This window comes from Leucopleurus acutus, assembly GCF_964270905.1.
Source record: "Leucopleurus acutus genome assembly, chromosome: 9".
NCBI classification, from domain to species: Eukaryota; Metazoa; Chordata; class Mammalia; order Artiodactyla; family Delphinidae; genus Leucopleurus; species Leucopleurus acutus.
The window spans coordinates 69,137,294-69,156,451 of record NC_139144.1 but is presented as its reverse complement, the minus strand read 5'-3'; the positions used below and the strand labels follow the sequence as shown (position 1 = coordinate 69,156,451).

At 37.6% G+C, this 19,158-nt stretch overlaps 1 protein-coding gene across 6 annotated transcripts in view; it reads right to left on the bottom strand.

Annotated features, from left to right (window-relative positions):
* DNAJB9 (DnaJ heat shock protein family (Hsp40) member B9) overlaps positions 1 to 19,158 on the bottom strand; it is a 562,457-nt gene that overhangs the window by 363,000 nt on the left and 180,299 nt on the right. For 5 of the 6 annotated variants that reach the window (XR_014326469.1, XR_014326470.1, XR_014326471.1 and 2 more), the window contains exon 8: positions 17,002 to 17,112. The exons of the other annotated variant lie outside the window; for it this stretch is intronic. The gene's annotated coding sequence lies outside the window, so the exon portion shown is untranslated. The remainder of the gene's footprint in view (positions 1 to 17,001; positions 17,113 to 19,158) is intronic. 6 annotated transcript variants of the gene reach the window in all.

Below are 19,158 nucleotides of genomic sequence, written 5' to 3'. Positions count from 1 at the left end.
CTAGCTTCTCTAAGGAGTACAAGCAGAGCAGTAAAATGCAGATGGAGAGAGGAAGTGCACAGCTTGGGGAGCGTTTTTAAAACTAACATGCAGTCTAATCTCTCCATGGGTGGGCTGATGGGTTTTGTCGCTTTAGGAAAATGGCAGAACAAGCTCTTGGAACCCTTACTCTCTTCCAGACTCCATTCAGAGTCGGGATGCCCTAACCTTCCCTTGAAGCACAGTCCAAACAGCCTCACAGAGCAAAATCAAAGCAATGAGTACAGAGCTGATTCAACCACTGAAAGGTTTGCAGAAGGAGAATTATGATTTCATTCTTTATATGTTTTGTATACAAAGGAGGAAAGGAGGGAAGGAGGGACCACTACATAATATGTAGGCAAGGAAATAGATACCAGGATGACTGATGACTGAGGCTGCTACAGTTTTCAAGACAAGAAATGCTGTGGGTCTGAACAAAGGTAGTGGGAATAGAGTAGGAAAATGTGATCAGTTTAGAAATACTAAGGAAACTGAATAAGACTTGCCAACCGGTTGGATGCAGAATACAGGGGAATGGAAAAATCTGGGATAATCCCCACATTTCTGGCTTAGAAGGCTAAGTCGCGATGCCATCCATCAAGCTTGAAAATGTAGGAGGAGCGAAGATAGGTGGAGGGAGTGAGAAAGCGAGGGAATTAAGTTTTATTCAAGTAAGGCTACATTTTCTGTGGAACATCAGTGAACTGCCCATCAGGCTATTGTTTGTTTGTTTGTTTTCTGCTATTGAGTTGTCTTTATATATTTTTTTATTAATGTCTTATCAGATACATGATTTGAAAATATTTTCTCTCATTCTGTAGGCTGCTTTTTAATTATGTTGATGGTTTCCCTTACTGTGCAAAAATTTTTGGTTTGATATAGTCCCATTTGTTGATTTTTGCTTTTGTTGCCTTTGCTTTTCTTGTCAAAAAAAGATTTTTTTAATAATAAACAAACTACCCTAGTTACGCCCCTACGTTATTCCCTCTTTTCAAATTTATTTTCTTTACTTCATACTTACCTCTTAATGGGGACTTAACTTTTCAGGATGGCATCTCCTTAGCACTGGACTATGCACATTCACTCATGCATGCACACAGCTCCTCTCTGGAATGCCATTCAAAGGAGCTGTTTTGTTCTACTGTGGCCTGGGGTTTGCATAAAACAATCTGAGAAACAGAATCAGGCGCAATCAACATTCCTTCCATTTATGGTCCAAGGAGCGCATCCAAACCCTTCTTAACACACTTGGATTGCCATGAAACAGATGGCAAAAAATGAGGAAGGGCCTTAAAACCATGCTAATTAATTTAATGTTCTTGGCAATGAGGAGTCATTTGTTGTTTTAAGAAGAAAATAGACATGATAAGAGAAAGAGAAAATTTGGGAGAAGTGTGGAGAGGTACTGAGATGGCTGAAGACAAGGTAATATTAGGAGGCTATCTAACTAAAACTAGCTGAGAAATGAGGAAAGTCAAATGAGGGGAATGGCAGAGTAAATGGAGGAAGAAGAAAGAAATCTCAAAGTTAGTTTTGACATACTATAAGCTAGACTTATTGATTGGCTCCTGGGGCTGTGAGAAATAAGAGTCAAAGATGGCAAAGTTTCCAGGAGGATGACTTCAAAGTAATTCTATTAAGAGGGTGAAAGTGCAGAAGAGGGGAGAAAGTTTACCAGAGAATAGTAGTTAGTTATGTGACCTTTGAGAGGCATTAGGGCCAACTAGATGAAGGCAATAATTGGCAGCTCAGACAAGGTCTGGGCTGGAGATACAGGTTTGTGGAAATCAGCATAGTTGAGGCCATGGCAATAAATAAGAGGATGAGAAAAGTAAAAAACCAAGAACTTATCCTGTTCTTGTAAAAAAAAAAAAAACAATATTTACAAGCTCGTGAAAGGAAAGGAAATCTAAAAGGAGACTGATAAAAAAAAAATAGTAAAAAAAAAAAAATCAAGAGGAAAATGGGAAAATGTAGTGATTCAGAAGCCAAAGAATGCTTTCTCATGGTAAATGCCACAGAAGTCCTAGAGGATAACAGCTGAAAAGAAGCCATTAGATAGGGCAGGTAGGAGGTTGTCAGTAACCTTTGAGAAGCTAGCTTCTGGAGAGTGATGGATGGGAATAAGAATCCCCGGCAAGTTGAGGAAGACTGAAGAAGTGAGTATTGAGTTTTCTTTCAAATTTGGGGACAAAGAATAGGGACAATATTGAGCAACAAAGGGACTCAAGATCCAGGAAAGCTGTAATAATTCTCAGTATGTGGACATTTTTAGACATGGACAAGCTGGTTAAGGCCCGTGAAGAGGAAAATTCTGAAGATATGAGAGAGCTGGGAAATAACACTAGCTCCTAAGAAGAGTTGATATGGGTCGACTCTGTTACCCTTACCCTGTTAAGGGTAACAGAACTCTCACTTTATATCCTGTTTTTCTGCTTAGTCTCTCGCCAGTCTCCCAATATTTTCAGAGGAACAAGCTCAGCCTGCTGATGTTAGGAGCCCAGGATAAATACTTTTAAAAACATAATAGTTGGCCTTTCTCAGGCAGTCATTTTTTTATAATCTCTTCGGACACACAACCTACTATTTTTGCAATGTCCAGCGATCTAGGTCCCCAAAGCAAGGTGTTTAGTGGCAGATACTTGCTGTTTCAGAGCAGGGCACCTCCCCAGTGCCCTCCCTCCTCTATTTCTCACCAAGCCTTTTATTTACAGCTCTGTCTCTCTCTCAAATGCTTTAGGAATAAAGCACTCTCTCATTAAGTCTCTCTTCACTTACTGCAGGATTTATCCCACCTACTACTAATAAACTGGTGTGATTTATGACAAGTGGCTTACTTTCACCCATTACAGGCATCTAAGGCTAACTCTGAAAACTCTCCAAACACTGATTCAAATGTTACTGAAGCTGAGCCCCTCTCTGTTCCCAGTTATTCCACAGAATACCTTAGAGAGAAGAAAGTTTTGAAGGCAGTTGAAGGTTCCCTTCACACAGAGCACAAAGCTTCCCTCTAATAGACACTTAACACTACCCCACTCTTGGACTAGGCTTCAACTGTTTTGTCTTTCTTTTAATATATACATATCTCAAATTCATGTTCAACCTTCGATGCGTCTGTTTACAAGCAAGTCATGATATCTACTCTAGAATATGTTTTCTAAATGCCTTAAGCAGATTAGTTCTCACATCAATGAGATTTTAGGTGTAGCCACCACCTCAAGGTAGATGGATGGCCTGGCTGACTTGTAAATTCTTTTCCCATCTTGCATAACTAACTGTACTCTTGAGAGACCTTGAGATGAGCTTCTAGGTGTTTAGTTCAGGTCTCTGTATTTCATCTTTAGTCACTCCCATCACCCAAACTGGGGCCATATTTTCAATGCTACTGAAGTGGGGGAAACTGCTGGAAGAGCAAGTTTGGGGAGGAAGGGCCAAGTGAGGTTCAGGATGGAGTCAGATAATCTTTCTCTGAAACTTACGGTAAAATTTAGGGTTAGAGGTAACACTTCCTATGCTGGAAGTGAACCCCTTTCTTATTTCAGCAGAGATCCCTGATGCTTGCCAGATGGGGAAATGGCTCAGATAACACTATATCTGTTTTCTCCAAATTGGCACTCAGCAGTCCTAATGTCAGGACCTGTCATAAATGACAAAGATTAGTACTGGTTTTTTAAGGATTAACATCAAAAAATAGCTCCAAGCCTTAAAGATTCTCACTCGCAGCCAGAAACATAGAGGAGATGGAAACAAATGGTGATGAGATTTTAGGTGATAAGTTCTCATCCATGATATGAGAATAAATGGGTTCCATTTAATCAAGTGAACAGTTGTTTCTTAGTTCATTTTTCCTTTTATTCAGCTTTCAAGCTAATACAAATGATAACGGAGGAAGCTAGGAACAGGGCAAAAAAATTAACAGTAAATCTGAGCCATGTAAACATAGAGAGGTAAGATTTGGTGTGATCAGCAAAAGAGAAGAAGTGGAATTCCCATTAAAAGTTACTATTATAAAAAATACTTTAGAAAAAAAAATGGCTCTCCTTGTTTATGAAAATAGAAAATAAGCAAAACTATTTTCCCCAGAACAACACAGACACCACTTCGGCTTTCCTTTGATAAGCCATTAATGAAAGAAAATAATTAGTGATGGCACCTTACAACCATTCACCCACAAAACCTCCTTAGCAGAGAGATTTTCTAGTTCTGTAGTTTATAAATGGATCTGGGCTTCCATATTCTGTATGAAAGCTCATGTTAAATGAATCCCTGTGCTCTGTAATAAGGTCCTTGACTCTCCAGGAATCGCAGCCCCCCCACATCAAATGCCATGGGGGGTTGACTGCCTAATTTTAGATGATGTCTTATTCCATTAGTGCCTAGCATTAGGGAGACAGCATGATGTGGTATAAGAAATTTAGGTTTGGAAATCCACAAACAAGGGTTCTATCTCTGCATCTAAATACAAAGTGATTTCCATAAGTTATAACCTCTTTGAAGATCAGTTTCCTCATCTGTTAAAAAAAGGGGGGGGAGGGGAAGATTATGTCTCCTTCAAACCCTTTTTTTGTGTTGTTTATTTATTTTTGGCTGCGTCGGGTCTTCGTTGCTGTGCACGGGCTTTCTCTAGTTGGGGCGAGCGGGGGCTACTCTTCATTGTGGTGTGCGGACTTCTGCTCTAGGCGCGTGGGCTCTAGAGCACAGGCTCTACAGCGCAGGCTCAGTAGTTGCGGCACACGGGCTTCGTCGCTCCGTGGCATAGTGGTATTTTCCCGGTCCAGGGCTCGAACCCGTGTCCCCTGCATTGGCAGGCGGATTCTTAACCACTGCGCCACCAGGGAAGCCCCTTCTTCAAACTCTCAAAAACGATTTTCTTGTTACAAAAGAAGTTGGGGTGATCGTAATTATCACAACAAGCTAACACTACTTTTTCAATGAGAGTGCTTCATTTAAAAAGGCCAAGAGACAGAATTACATTAACTCCTTATACTATTTTCTAAATTATCTTTATTACAATCATAGTCATGGTGATTAACATAAGGAGTAGATCATGTAATTTCTATTTTATATTTAGCAGATCAAAAGGACTTTGCTCTTTCTGAAGTCCTAATTTCCATTTGAATTATAAATACTTTTGTTAGCAGCTGTTCTACTATAATATCTTTCTTGGAGCACATAGGTGTGATAGTATTAAGATCCACAAAATGCACAGAGAGATAAATATCCTCTTAGCCTATTCCAGTCATACAGTATTTCTTCCTGTGGTGAACCTTTTCTGAAGAGTCATTAAAACGCTATTTCCCTGCATAACTAATAGCATCATGGGGTTAAATCAAGTGAATAAATGACTAAATGGAGATCATTTTCTTACAGAAATTGTTTTCGCAAATTTGGCTCAAGCTTGTGAATTGTCTGGTATTTGTCTGACCCATCATCATTTTCAAAAATTATGAGGTAAACAGCACACGTGCACACTTGCATTCATTTACATATCACACAAAAGAAAAATAGGCATCATGTCTTAACAGAAAAGCCTGAATTACAGCCCAAATCTAGAGTTCTACAAAGTGAAGTAGATAAACAGCTTCAAACAGTTATGATTCCCGTTTTATAGGGCACAGACCTTACCGTGACATTGACATTCACTCATTCATTCATTCATCCAAGCACATGTTAAAGTACCTGGGTCCCTGGCTAAATGCTAAGAAAATATAAAGGTAGTCTGTATGACCAAAAACTTCTCAATTTATGACAAAAGTGGATATGTATTCAATACAATGTGTTAAGTTTTATAATAAAGGTATGTTCTGGAGACTAGGTACTGCAGAAGGGAGCACCTCTGCTTAATGGTTTTCAATCGTCCTTGCAGATCTCCTTTCCACCCTTCCTCTGTGATGCTGCCAGGAGGCAGACCTTATGGCTCTTTCAACAGCCTTACCTTCTGGCTTCAAGTTGGGTTCAGGTAATAAGAGACACTGAAAGCAGGACAGAGGGCACAAGAATACTAAGGACAGGTGTTTATCTCCCAATTCCTCCTTGAGAGGTAGCTGCAGGTTGTACAACAGACTACATCTCCTGTTAGGTGGTCCGTTCTGGGGTAAACCACTACCTCCTCTTGCCCTGTCAGGCCTAGCAGTTATAATGACCCCCAGCTGTTGCTAGTCCTGGGATCCTGCACTATCTTTTGTGGGTTTCCCTTAATCATATCTACACTTTTGTAAATAATCCCTATATTAAACCCTCCTCAAATTACCTACTTTGCATATGCTGTCTGTTTGTTTTCTTGATACATCACCCAACCCAGACTGGGTTGGGAAGAACCATATTTAGGAAGACAAAGTATATCACCTGGTCATGAAAAAGAAGGGAAGACTGGATAAGAGAAGAAAAGGGATTAAAGAATGGACTTTAAAAGTGGAAAAAAATTTCATCTGTAAAAATGTAAAGAACAAGGAATATATGATATGTCTGAAGCATCTGGAGTTGTTCAGAAAACGGTGGAATAGACAGCCAAAGAGGCGATCAGGGGCCAGATCATGTAGAGCCTGGTGTGATTCAAGGGAATTGGGGTCTCATTATGAATTCAATTCACTTTTCTTGAAGCATCTTTGTTCAGTGCAGTTTCAAAAGATGACAATAGTGGCATTTTGGAAAGTAGAGGGGAGAGAATTGAAATTGGAGATAGGAGGAGCATTTATCAGTTTAGTACAATTATCTCAACAATACGGTTGAGAAGTAATGCACATCTGGACTAAGGCCATGCCAGAGGGGATTGAGAGAAGGAAATGGAGAAGCATATATTTGATGGCACTTTGTGACCAATTAAATACTGGGAGAAGAGTAGTGAAACATACTGGCTTAGATAACTGAATATATGTATATATTTGTAGGAGCTTTATTATGTGCTAAACACTGTTCTTACAGTTTTACATATTTTGGCTGCTTTTGTCCTCCCAGAAACTCCTGAAAATAACAATAACTTTATCCCTATTTTTTCACATGTAGCTAGCAAGGTACAAGAAGCTTAAGCAACCTGTGCAAAGTCATTCAAGTAAAAAGTAGAGAAGATAAGATTATAGGAGGAGAAGGAGTTTGGAGAGAGGGTTGAGTGAGATTAGGAAAATCAGGTTGGAATCCATTAGTCTCTCTAAAAGTTGGAGATATTTAAGTAGAGAAGTCTGATAAGCAATTGGATATACTAGCTTGGAGTCCAGCAACATAGAAACACAATGGCTAGAGATATAAGCTTGAAAATTTTCAACACATATTCTTTATAACTGAAGTCTTAGGACAGGATGTGAGTCCCTAGGGAGATTATGCAAAGTGAAAGTGGGTTTCTGGTTGGAGACCAAGGCAGCATTAACATTTAAGGAATAGAGTAAGAGGGGCGTAAGCAGTAGACCCCACAATGCATTCCTGTCCCCAAACTCCTCACTAATCTTCCATCTTTCCCCACTGAGAATCATCTGCTCCAGACAAATTTATCTCCTTCTCTTGTATTGTGCTTCTTCTGATTAACTCCCTTTCAAAGATGGCCCCTGCATTCCACTCATCCAAACCTTTCTCAGTCTTTAGGAACCATTTCAAATCCTACTTCCTCATTGGAATTTGGTCCCAATTATCTCTTTCTAGGAATTGTAAATCTCACTTTGCTATAAAACTCAATGGGCATGCTCAGTTCTTTTTGTGGATATTTATCTTTTCTATTGCCTCTCTGCTTTTCTGTATCTCCATGTCTGTATCTCCAAATAGATCAGAGACTCCATAAAGGAGAAAGTGTTCTTATTTTTATATCCCATTGTTCCCAAAGCAGTGCCTCATACATGGTGGACATTTGGTAGTGTGCACTCTCTGATTTGGTGTTGACAAGGACTAGACACTATCCATATGAGCAAGTACATTCTCCATCAAGTCTCTGAGTGAAACTATCAGAGTTGAAATCTTTACTCCACTACCATTCTCTTCTCTCATATGCCCAGAGTCTTCATGTTTATTGTCATTACTCTCTCTGAGGAATGTCATGAGCCCTACACCCTTTCTGATCTGTCTCCTATACAAACTCATCTGACCACAATCCATTCTCTCACTGCAATCCTTTCTGCAAGCTGAGTACTAGCTAACCTGACTTTTTCTTTTCCTCCCCCAGATAAAAGGTGAAACTTCCAGGTTCCATCTAGAAGAAATACACTAAACCTATAAACCTATTTCAATGGCAAGAATTTAGGCACTCTAGAATATATTTTGAGACAAACAGGATTTGTGATTTTCTTCAAATCTTACTACATGTTTCTAGTTCTTAATTATTTCTAGGATCTGGACCTGAAACCTATTAAAATATAAAGGTATTTGGGGTAGAATTTTCCCATGTTATAAATTCAGTACTTTACCATTTCTTTTCATGTGACTTTGGACCAATTTTTAGAAACAGAATGTATTTCACTTAAAAGATATACTAGGAAGAACATCCTATTCATTCACATTTGTGCCATTCCATATGTTTGATATGAGGGAACCATCCACTTGCCACAACTTTAAATCCTATAAATCAGTAATGTCTGCCTTGTCTTTAGGCTGAATTTTGTATGCCTTTTTTTGTTTTCCAGTATAATTGTACATGGGTTATTAAAAATGCCATGTGTAAATGATAATATTAATAAAATACTAATTTGTACCCTAATAATGGTCTCCCACTGATAGAAAAATGCTGGGGAAGATATGTTGACATTATTTCTGAAGCAGTTTTAGCTCATTACAAGAACAGCAAAATCTTCTATCCTTTTTTTTCTAAAATAAGAGCACAGTTTCAAAGCTCATCATCCATTTGACTTTCACCTAAAGAAAGGAATGATATCAATGGCTGAAAGAGGCTCAAGAGTTAATGAACTTTGGATTAAGTGCCATTTGTCACTAGTCAGTTTCCCTTTTCAGGTACTAAACTTCTAATTCATTTTTTATCATTTAGGGAGTAAACTCAACATTTAAAGAATCCATATGGCTATATCCATATTAAATATCCATGCTGATATGGAATTGTGGAAAGCTCTGTGTGCTTAGAAGCAAATTTGAGTCTTATTACTTACTGGCTTAAGTTATTAAATTGTGATTTTTCTCACCTATAAACTAAGGACCTTAATGTGTAAATAACAAGACTACAAAGATCCAATTAGCTACTAAGTGTAAAAACTGAAGTGTTCTTAGCTGGAAAAACCCTATATAAATATAACTTACTAACACTATCCCAGGTCTTTAAAGAGCTTAATAATTCAATGTGCTATAATGGAGGGAAAGTGGGTTTTGGAGTCCAACACCCAAAGTTTCCATATGTTTCTACTTATTTACTTATTATCTAAATACCAAAAATTTCAGTCATTGAATTCTGTTTCCACAGAAGAAAAAGCTGGACAATATACAAAATTGTAACATTTTGTGAGCCATCAGAGAACAAAGCCTCCAGGCAACTAAATGAACTGAATTCCAAAAAGTAATAAACTCCCTTAAAGAAGAAGAATGTTAATCTGATTCCAGGACATAGGTTAGCCATATTTACTAGTGAACAGGGTCATGGTATTTAAATGAATGAATAAATGAAGTGGCCCATAAATGTGGTCATTTCTTCATTCTAGTACATTCTTTTTTCCATGTTTTACCTTTCCCTGTAGGAGCATAGTAAGCCCTCAAGTCTGGACTAGGAGGCAAGGAAAAGGTCCAGGTCATAAGAACTCTGTTGGAATTTCAGGCACAATTTCAGCCAGTAATAAAGTGTTTCTTTGCTTCCATGGTTATGTTCCTTGTGTGTATATCTTTCTCAGCACCACAGGGAGGGTCAGCTCTAATTTAGCACAGAATTTGATTATTCCTGAGTACTTATGGCATAATAATGCCATATAATCACCTTTATACAATCAAAATCTCACTAATATTTCCAATAAGTATCATAATAAAATTAAGATGAAATGTTTTTACTGCTGATATAGCATATTTGTTACCAGATCTAGGCATATAACTATCCACAAAATGATTAAAAGTTTTAAGAGAACTAATATTTATAAGAAACCTACAAAGTGCCAAGAAACTTCTACCAATAACAATTTGCTGATGTCCCACAGTGTATCAAGGACTACAGTAGGTGCTTAATGTGCTGTATTGAATTTAAATTTCACAATAGCTCTATGGAGTAAACTTGATTACTCCCATTTCACAGAATGAACTGATGGTTAGGGAACTGAGGTTAAAGTTACTCAATCAGTAAATTTTATTTGCAACTAAAGCCCTGATTTTCTTACTATACCACATTGCTTTGTTAAGCCATTTGAAGTTCTTAATATTAATAACTTAATAACATACAATTGTATAATATTTTTTGCTTTAAAAACTTCAAAACAGCCCTTGAAATTGCACAGCCTAGCAAAGTGTATCTAGCTCAGCACAGCTCTCTATTTACATTTTGAGGTACCCACATTAGATGTATCTCCCATCTCCCAACACAGAAACTCTATATTGCTATGACGTACATTATTTCCAAACATAAGTCTCCATACCTATATGCCCACTCAACCAGAGAAAACCATACCAGCTATTAAAAAAGATACACTATCTGTTTACCCACCATCCCCAGACCCAACTATAGGATCTTATCACTGCAGTATACAGAAAGCCATATCCAACACAAATTCCAAAACACTGGAATAGACAGAACAAAAGGAATTTGACCCCAAGGTTAATTCCAAGTTCACCTGGACAGATTATGCAAATCTTTAAGCCCATACCTGGCTGGAAAATCAGAGCAGAGAAGTAATGGGAATGCAGAGTTACCTCTACAGATCTGAACAAAACTCTTCGGCAAAAAGAGAAGGAAAAAAGGGAATATATGATGAAATGTGGTAAGGATTTCTCTGACAGTATAGCCTGGATGAGTTCATCACTTTAATTGTATTAGGCACGAAGGAGAAAATGCAGGACAGGTCTATGTATGTATTTTATTAATGTGTAACACCCCTGCCTACTAGCAAATATTGCCCAATTAATCTCTGAAACTTAACCAATTAAATGATCATCCCTATACTTTGGGGTGGATTTAAGAGAAAGGGTAGATGCAAGGAACCTACAGAGTTTCCACACCAACATTATATATTTAGTAAATAATTTATAAGGAATAGCAACCACTAAATCTTTAGAAAACAGTGTATTTTCTTTCATGTCCTTCTTTCTACCATTGTAATGACCTCTAGGTCTCCCAGTCTTTTTCTAAAATATTTGATCTATCAAGTTCCTCCTTATTAACAGTCATTTGTATTTAGGTTTTTTCTTTCCCAAAAGATGGTAAATCATTTGACAAAGGTACTATGCCTTATTCCTCTTTGTGTCCGCTATTGTACATTCCATGCAGTAGTAGTTCTATGGATATTACTCAATACAATTAATTTCCCTGCTGCTCTTCTGAAACAGGTAACCAAGCCAGGAGAGAACTCAGTTTTGTTTTGCTTCACAGTCCAACTCAGTTAATATATTATTGACTCTGGGGTGGAAGGTAAATTTTAGCCAAGGTTTTATTACTTCTGAGCAAGGTACTTCATTATGACTTTATTTGTACTTTCCAAGTTTTCACTAGAGAATAATGTTCAGCCTCAGATCTACTGGACTGGATGACAGAAATTCCATTTGGCATCATTTATTATATCAAAACATTATTATACAGTCTCATTATTTCTGTCATTTCAGCTGTGAGAAATCTAATCTTACAAAATGATTTAGAAGAAAAAGCTGAAATATAATTGGTGGCCCTTATGGTTCCCTTGTGGAAAGACTAATCAGTTGATAATCTAAAATAACTCATCATCACCAGTCAGATCACTCATCACACCAGAAAATACCATGGAGCTGATACTTTCTTTTCCCCACTGTGTATCTGGAGGGGTAGGAAGATTAGATTTATAGCTGATTTTAAAGCCACTAGCTTTTATAAACATTGCATAATGTGAAAATAATTTTTCACATTGAACAATTAATATTTGCAATGTTCTATGATATTTAAAAAGTTTGGGCTAAACCAATTCTCAGGACTGAAACAGTGAACTGCCCAAGGTTTCTTTAGCACTCTGTTCTATGAAGAGCTGTTACTTAACATTTCTTTTGTAGCTGCTCTCCTGCCTTTCCTCCCAAGAGCGTATAACTTGGTTTTGACATCCACTTGAAATAAACTCTATTGTCCTGGAATATTGAGGTTTGTTTGCATGTTTGTGGGGAAATACCTGCTAAGTACAGCAATGTTCTGTCATTAAGTTGGAGACCCCAATCAATTACTCTGGGCCATCCAAGACCATGAAATGCTTCTGAATTGAGCCATTCCCTGGCCCACTAACCCAGGACTCCTTGTGTCACTAACCACGGGTTTGATTGTTTCGTTCTTCCTCAGCCACTGTTAGTAGCTACTAATCTATAATCTCTGTCAATCTTACAGATACACACTCAGAAAGTTTTTATAGCTCTGCCACAGCCAAATTTCAGCTACAGCCTATATCTGCTATTAGAACAACCTGAGCTGCCATGCAGCCCACATCCTGATCTTATCCAGAGTTGGGTTAAAAACTGACCTGGACCCTGAGTGTGTCTCGTAATAACCAAACTCCTCCCAACCTAAGTTTGCAGTTCTCTGTACAGTAAGCCAGTGTTAAAATAAGGGATTCAGATCAGTACATTTATTATTTAAAAGAGGAAGAAACATGCCAGCAAGGAATAAAATCATATTTTAAAGCAACTCCTTTCTCCCCATAAAAATTATATATATTTTTTTTTTCTTTTTTTTTTTTGCGGTACACAGGCCTCTCACTGTTGTGGCCTCTCCCGTTTCAGAGCACAGGCTCCGGACGCGCACGCTCAGCAGCCATGGCTCACAGGCCTAGCTGCTCCGCCGCACGTGGCATCTTCCCGAACCGGGGCACAAACCCGTGTCCCCTGCATCGGCAGGCGGACTCTCAACCACTGAGCCACCAGGGAAGCCCTATATATATTATATTTTAATCTTTTTAATTCAAGTCAATAATCAGAAATCTTTGGCAGTCTGCATTCCCCAAGGTACCCCACATCCCATCACGTCATTCACATATTCTTTGCTGAAGATGTGTTCTTTTGCAGCTACTCTAAAAGTCAACTTATTAGCTTTTTTTTTTTTTCTTGGCCACATCACTGCATGGCTCGCGGGATCTTAGTTAGTTCCCTGACCAGGGATTGAACCCGAGGTAATGGCAGTGAAAAATGCCGAGTCCTAACCACTGGACCACCAGGGAAGTCCCAACTTATTGGTTTTATTTAATTTTATTTTATAAAATTGGATTATGGTTCTCATGGAAACATGTAATTAAATCTCTGCTGCTGCTCAAGAGAGATTCATTGTTGAAATAAAAATTGTTACTACATTTTGCAATGACAATTTACAAACAAAGTTTCTTTTGACACACCACAACTTTTGGTAGAAATTGTGGAGAAATCAGTCAGTACAAAAAGGACTGTGATCTGACTCTTTTTGTATTTAAGAAATCTTTTTCTTTCTGCTAGATTTAATTAATTTTAGCTAAGAGCACTAAGAATTCATTTACCAAACTAAACTTGTAAACTCCTTTAGAAATATAATTTAAATTCTTCAGTAAACATGCTTGTATAATCCATTATTCATATCTTCTGCCAAATGATATGACCTTCCACTTAATGAGCATTATTGACAAACAGCTTAATTTTTTTTTAAATATAAAATATTTTATTAAGGTTAAAAGGTCTAATATCTCTGAAGGAATCATAAGAACTTGAAAGTAGATATCTGAAAAATAGTAACCATCCCTGAAGTTTCAAGTATCACTGCCATAACACCTGCTCCATCTTAAATGTCAGGTTCACATGGGTTAAATGCTAGAAGTCCATAAAGTTGTAAGATAAAGGTCTTGGATACATAAATATGTTAAGCAACTAGTAAAGAAAATCTTTATATTTTTAATAACTTAAGACAAAAAAAAGAATGATCTCAAAAGAAAACTATGCCCATCTTTCTTTTATTAATATGGAAATAATAATTACTTAGTAAATCTCTTTTTTTATTCCATGATTGTGACTGAAATAGATCCGGTAGAAAAAAAAATTGGCATTATTCTTATTGAGTATCTCTTACACAAAGAGAATCCTTAGATTTGAAGATGAAAATATGGTATCACTCCTTATAGAATGCTCACACTGTACTTGGTACAATACCAGGGACTTACTATCTTAAGAAATACAGACAGAGCCATTTGCATATAACAAGAAAGCCAGGTCTTTGGTTAAATGTCAGTTTCAGAGGTACAGGCTTTTAAGCATTTTTTAGGATTTTTTCCTCCTATACCTTCCTCTTTTTTCCTCCTCTTCCTTGGGTTTCTGTTTGCTAGGGATTTTCACGGAAAGGGTAAATGAAAAACGTGCATTTTGAGGACAAAGGAGTAAAGAAATGGACAGTTTCAAGTGCATAGGGCTGCTTCAGGAACTAGAGAATATAAGAGAGAAAAATCTCACCACGACATAAGAGACTTAGAAAGGAACACAGCTGAGAGAAGGAACCAATTTCTACAACTGTTACTGTGTTCTCTAATACTGGAAACTGAAATAAATGGTGGGTCTTATGTGGTTTTCTTTGACACCGCTGGGACTGCAGAGGAAGAGGCAGCTGTTAAAAAGTGGCTTCACACCCCTCTGCCTCTATTCCACTTTGAGTTACATTAACTAATCCCGCAGATGTTGACTGAAACCGGCAGAAAAAACACCCTCAGGGTCAATTTGACATCCCATTTGGCTCTAAAATATTATAATTTAGGGACCCAAAAAAGTTAAGGTCAAATGATTGTAATTACTTAACTTGTATTAGAATAATCATGAAAGCATATCCTGCATGGATTCCACTTTACCTTTGTTTTCATCAATTTCATAATGGGATAACTTTGAATGAAGCAAATGTTGATCATCTTTTCATGATATGGAGCATAAAAGGAGAGCTAGACTAGTTAGAAAACATTGAGTCCTGCATGCATTATCCTAATAACACCTCACAAGTTTTCAGGTAGGAACTATTATTACCCCCTTTTGACAAAAGAGGTTAAATAACATGGCCAAGGTCACACAATTAGTGAGTGGCAGGTCAGGATTTGGACCCACTCATCTAACTCCAGAGCCAGCACCACAACTCCCTACATGACTTACACTAACGCATAAACTTATCCTAAGGATGAGCTGGAGCTGAGCAGATAGACTTGGGAAGGTGGGTTACCAAAGTCTTCCACAAAGTGTGGCATATACATCATTGGTGGTGTTCAAGATGAATTTTTGGTGATATGTAGATAGGCCTTTAAAAAATTTAATGGTAATGTATTTATTAAGATGTGTGGAGAATTAATATGATCAACTTATTAAAACCCATTATTTCATGGATTTTTTTGTTGTTGTTCAGAATGAGACTAAATTTTAAACAGTGAACTGTTTAATATGTATGCAAAGAAAAAAATCATAGGAAACTAATAGTAGAGATGGGAAGTTAATGAAGGAAAAGGCACAAACAGAAGAAATGAAATTTGGGAACCATGGAATTAAAACACTCCATGCTGAAGAAATCACTAACACAAAGTCATAGGGACTTGAAAGCAAACAGTAAGTATAGAGAAGAGCAAATATGTCATTATGACTAGATTATAGGGTGGATAGAAATTAGACCTGAGAGGTTAGCATGTTAAGAACCTTAGAATTAAAAAAAAAAGAAATTGAGAGTCATCAATAGATTTGACATGGTCATATTTACAGGTAAATAAAAAACACTAGAGAAAAATCCTGGAGACAGAGGCCATGATAGCATACCCGTATGATGGCTACTACCAAAAATCCAGGAAATAATAATTATTAGCAAGTATGTGGAGAAATTGTAACCCTTTGGCACTATTGGTAGGAATGTAAATTGGTGCAGCTCCTATGTAAAACTGTGTGGTGATTCCTCAAAATTTTACAAATAAAATTACCATATAATCCAGTAATTCTACTTTGGGGTGTAGACCCAAAAGAAGAGAAAGTAGGTACTCAATGAGATATTTGTAAAGTCATGTTCATAACAGCATTACTTGTGATAACCAAAAGGTGGAAGCAATTAAAGTATCTATCAACAGATGAATGGATAAACAAAATGTGATATACATATATATACATATATATATATATATATATATATATTATTCAGCCTTAAAAAGAAAGGAACTTCTGAAACATGCTACAATATGGATGAACCTTGAGAATATTATACTAAGTGAAATACATCAGACACAAAGAACAAATACTGTATGATTCCACTTTTATCAAGTACATAGAGTAGTCAAATTCACAGAGACAGAAAGTAGAATGATGGTCACCAGGGCTGGGAAAGGAGGAAATGGAGAAGTTATTGTCTAGTGGGTACAGAGTTTCAGTCTTGCAAGATGAAAAGTGTTCTGTGGATGGATGGTAGTGATGGTAGCACAACAGTGTGAATATATTGGATGCCATTGAACTGTACACTTAAAAATGGTTAAGATGGTAAATCTTATGTGTATTTTAACAATGAAAAAAAAGAAACCATTATAATAATCCACACACAAAAAACACTGAATCCTTAGCTAAAACTTTAGCCAAGTAAAGGGCAAGAAGCAATAACTGATGGAGTTACTGATTCCTAGTCATGGAAAGGGCTGGATAACCAGCAGAGTACAACTAACTCAACCATTCACCAGGTTGGGTCACTTCAGATGTTTTCAGCACATGATTTATTCATGGAACTTCTGAATTTATTTCAATAACAAATTATTGAATACTAGCTATGTACTAGGCTGTATACATCCTAGGGACAAAGTAGTGAACAAAAAAGACACTGTTCATCTCATTTTCCAGAATGGATAGGGAAAGGTGATGGGTCTTTCTACAACTCATAGGTTTGAGCCCTTTGATCATTCTTACCTTGTGAGTCCAGATAGCACCTTCCATCCACAGCCTGTTTTCTTAGTCAATGTTTGCCAGACTTGGGGCATGCCAACTTCTTATTTTGATAAGGAAAGTTCTTTTCAATTACTGTCAATTCAGAAAAGAAAGAAAATTCTAAGATACAAACAATAGCTAATGCTAGATATAATCTTAAAATAAAGATCAATCAATAAATGCTGGAGAGGGTGTGGAAGAAAGGGAACCCTCCTACACTGTTGGTGGGAATGTAAATTGATACAGCCACTATGGAGAACAGTATGGAGGTTCCTTAAAAAACTGATAATGGAACTATCATATGACGCAGCAATCCCACTCCTAGGCATATACCTGGAGAAAACCATAATTCGAAAAGATACACACACCCCAATGTTCACTGCAGCACTATTTACAATAACCAGGACATGGAAGCAACCTAAATGTTCATCAACAGAGGAATGGATAAAGAAGAGGTGGTACATATATACAATGGAATATTACTCAGCCACAAAAAAGAACAAAATAATGCCATTTGCAACAATATGGATGGACCTGGAGATTGTCATACTGAGTGAAGTAAGTCAGACACAGAAAGACAAATATCATATGATACTGCTTACATGTGGAATCTAAAAAAAGGGTACAAATGAACTTACAAAACAGAAGCAGAGTCACAGATGTAGAAAACAAACATGGTTACCAGGGGATAAGGGGGGCGGGGGAGAGAGATAAATTGGGAGATTGGGATTGACACATACACACTACTATATATAAAATAGATAACTAATAAAGACCTACTGTATAGCACAGGGAACTCTACTCAATACACTGTAATGGCCTCTATGGGAAAAGAATCTTTAAAAAGTGGTTTATGTATATGTATAACTGATTCATTTTGCTGTACACATGAAACTAACACAACATTGTAAATCAACTATACACCAATAAAAATTTAAAAAGAAAGATCAATCCAATAAATACATTTAGTTTTAACTCACTACCTGGACCTTATTTTTTCTCTTTTTTGCCATGAAACAATAAAAGTATCTTCAAGGGTATTTACTGTCCTGTGGACACTCCTCTGGATCAGCATTTAGAAACCACTGGACTAGGGTTCAGCTGATTCCTCAAAAGCTTGGTCCAGGTTACCTCTACCTTCTTCCGAGTAACTAATGGCTTCAGGGGATCCTACTTCGGCTGTCTTTGAACATTAATACCTATAAATAATAGATACAAATAATAATACCTATAAAATACACAGAGGCTTCTGCCAAGCCTCTAACAGTCCTTCCAGCCATTAAATGATTAATTCAATTCAAACTCATTGACAAACTCTGATTGAATAACCTCCATGTACCAGATAACAGGCGAAGTACTAGAGATGAAAAGTTCTTCACTATAGGATGGACATCTCATCTATTACCCAAACAGGGACACTTCAGAGAGTGAAAGGGGGCTCTTTTAATACTTATGCCAGGAAAATTGACCCAAGAAATTTAAGACATATACTCACCCTGCTTAAGGAGATCACAAATTGGTAAGTAGCATGATCAAACTGTTATGAAAACTCAAATGAAAAAGCAATTAATTTGGGGGATGGGGAGGCTAAAGGATGGTGATCAGGGGACACTTCCAAAGAAAGTAAGGTTTTAATTAAATCTCAAAGAACTACTAGGATTTCACCCCAGGAAGAAAATGAGAAATACACTTCAAGCAAAGGAACAGCAGAAAGCTCATTAAAATACTGGTTGCAGGGACTTCCCTGGTGGCGCAGTGGTTAAGAGTCCGCCTGCCAATGCAGGGGACACGGGTTCGATCCCTGGTCCGGGAAGATGCCACATGCCGCGGAGCAACTAGACCCGTGCTCCACAACTACTGAGCCTGCGCTCTAGAGCCTTTGAGCCACAACGACTGAGCCCATGTGCCACGGCTGCTGAAGCCCGCGCGCCTGGAGCCTGTGCTCTGCGACAGGAGAGGCCACCGCAGTGAGAGGCCCTCACACCGCAGCAAAGAGTGGCCGCTGCAGCTAGAGGAAGCCCGCGCGCAGCAACAAAAGACCCAACGGAGCCATAAATAAATAAATAAATAAATAAATAAATAAATAAAATACTGGTTGCAATTCTAATATTACCAATTACAGTAGAAAATATTAAGGGT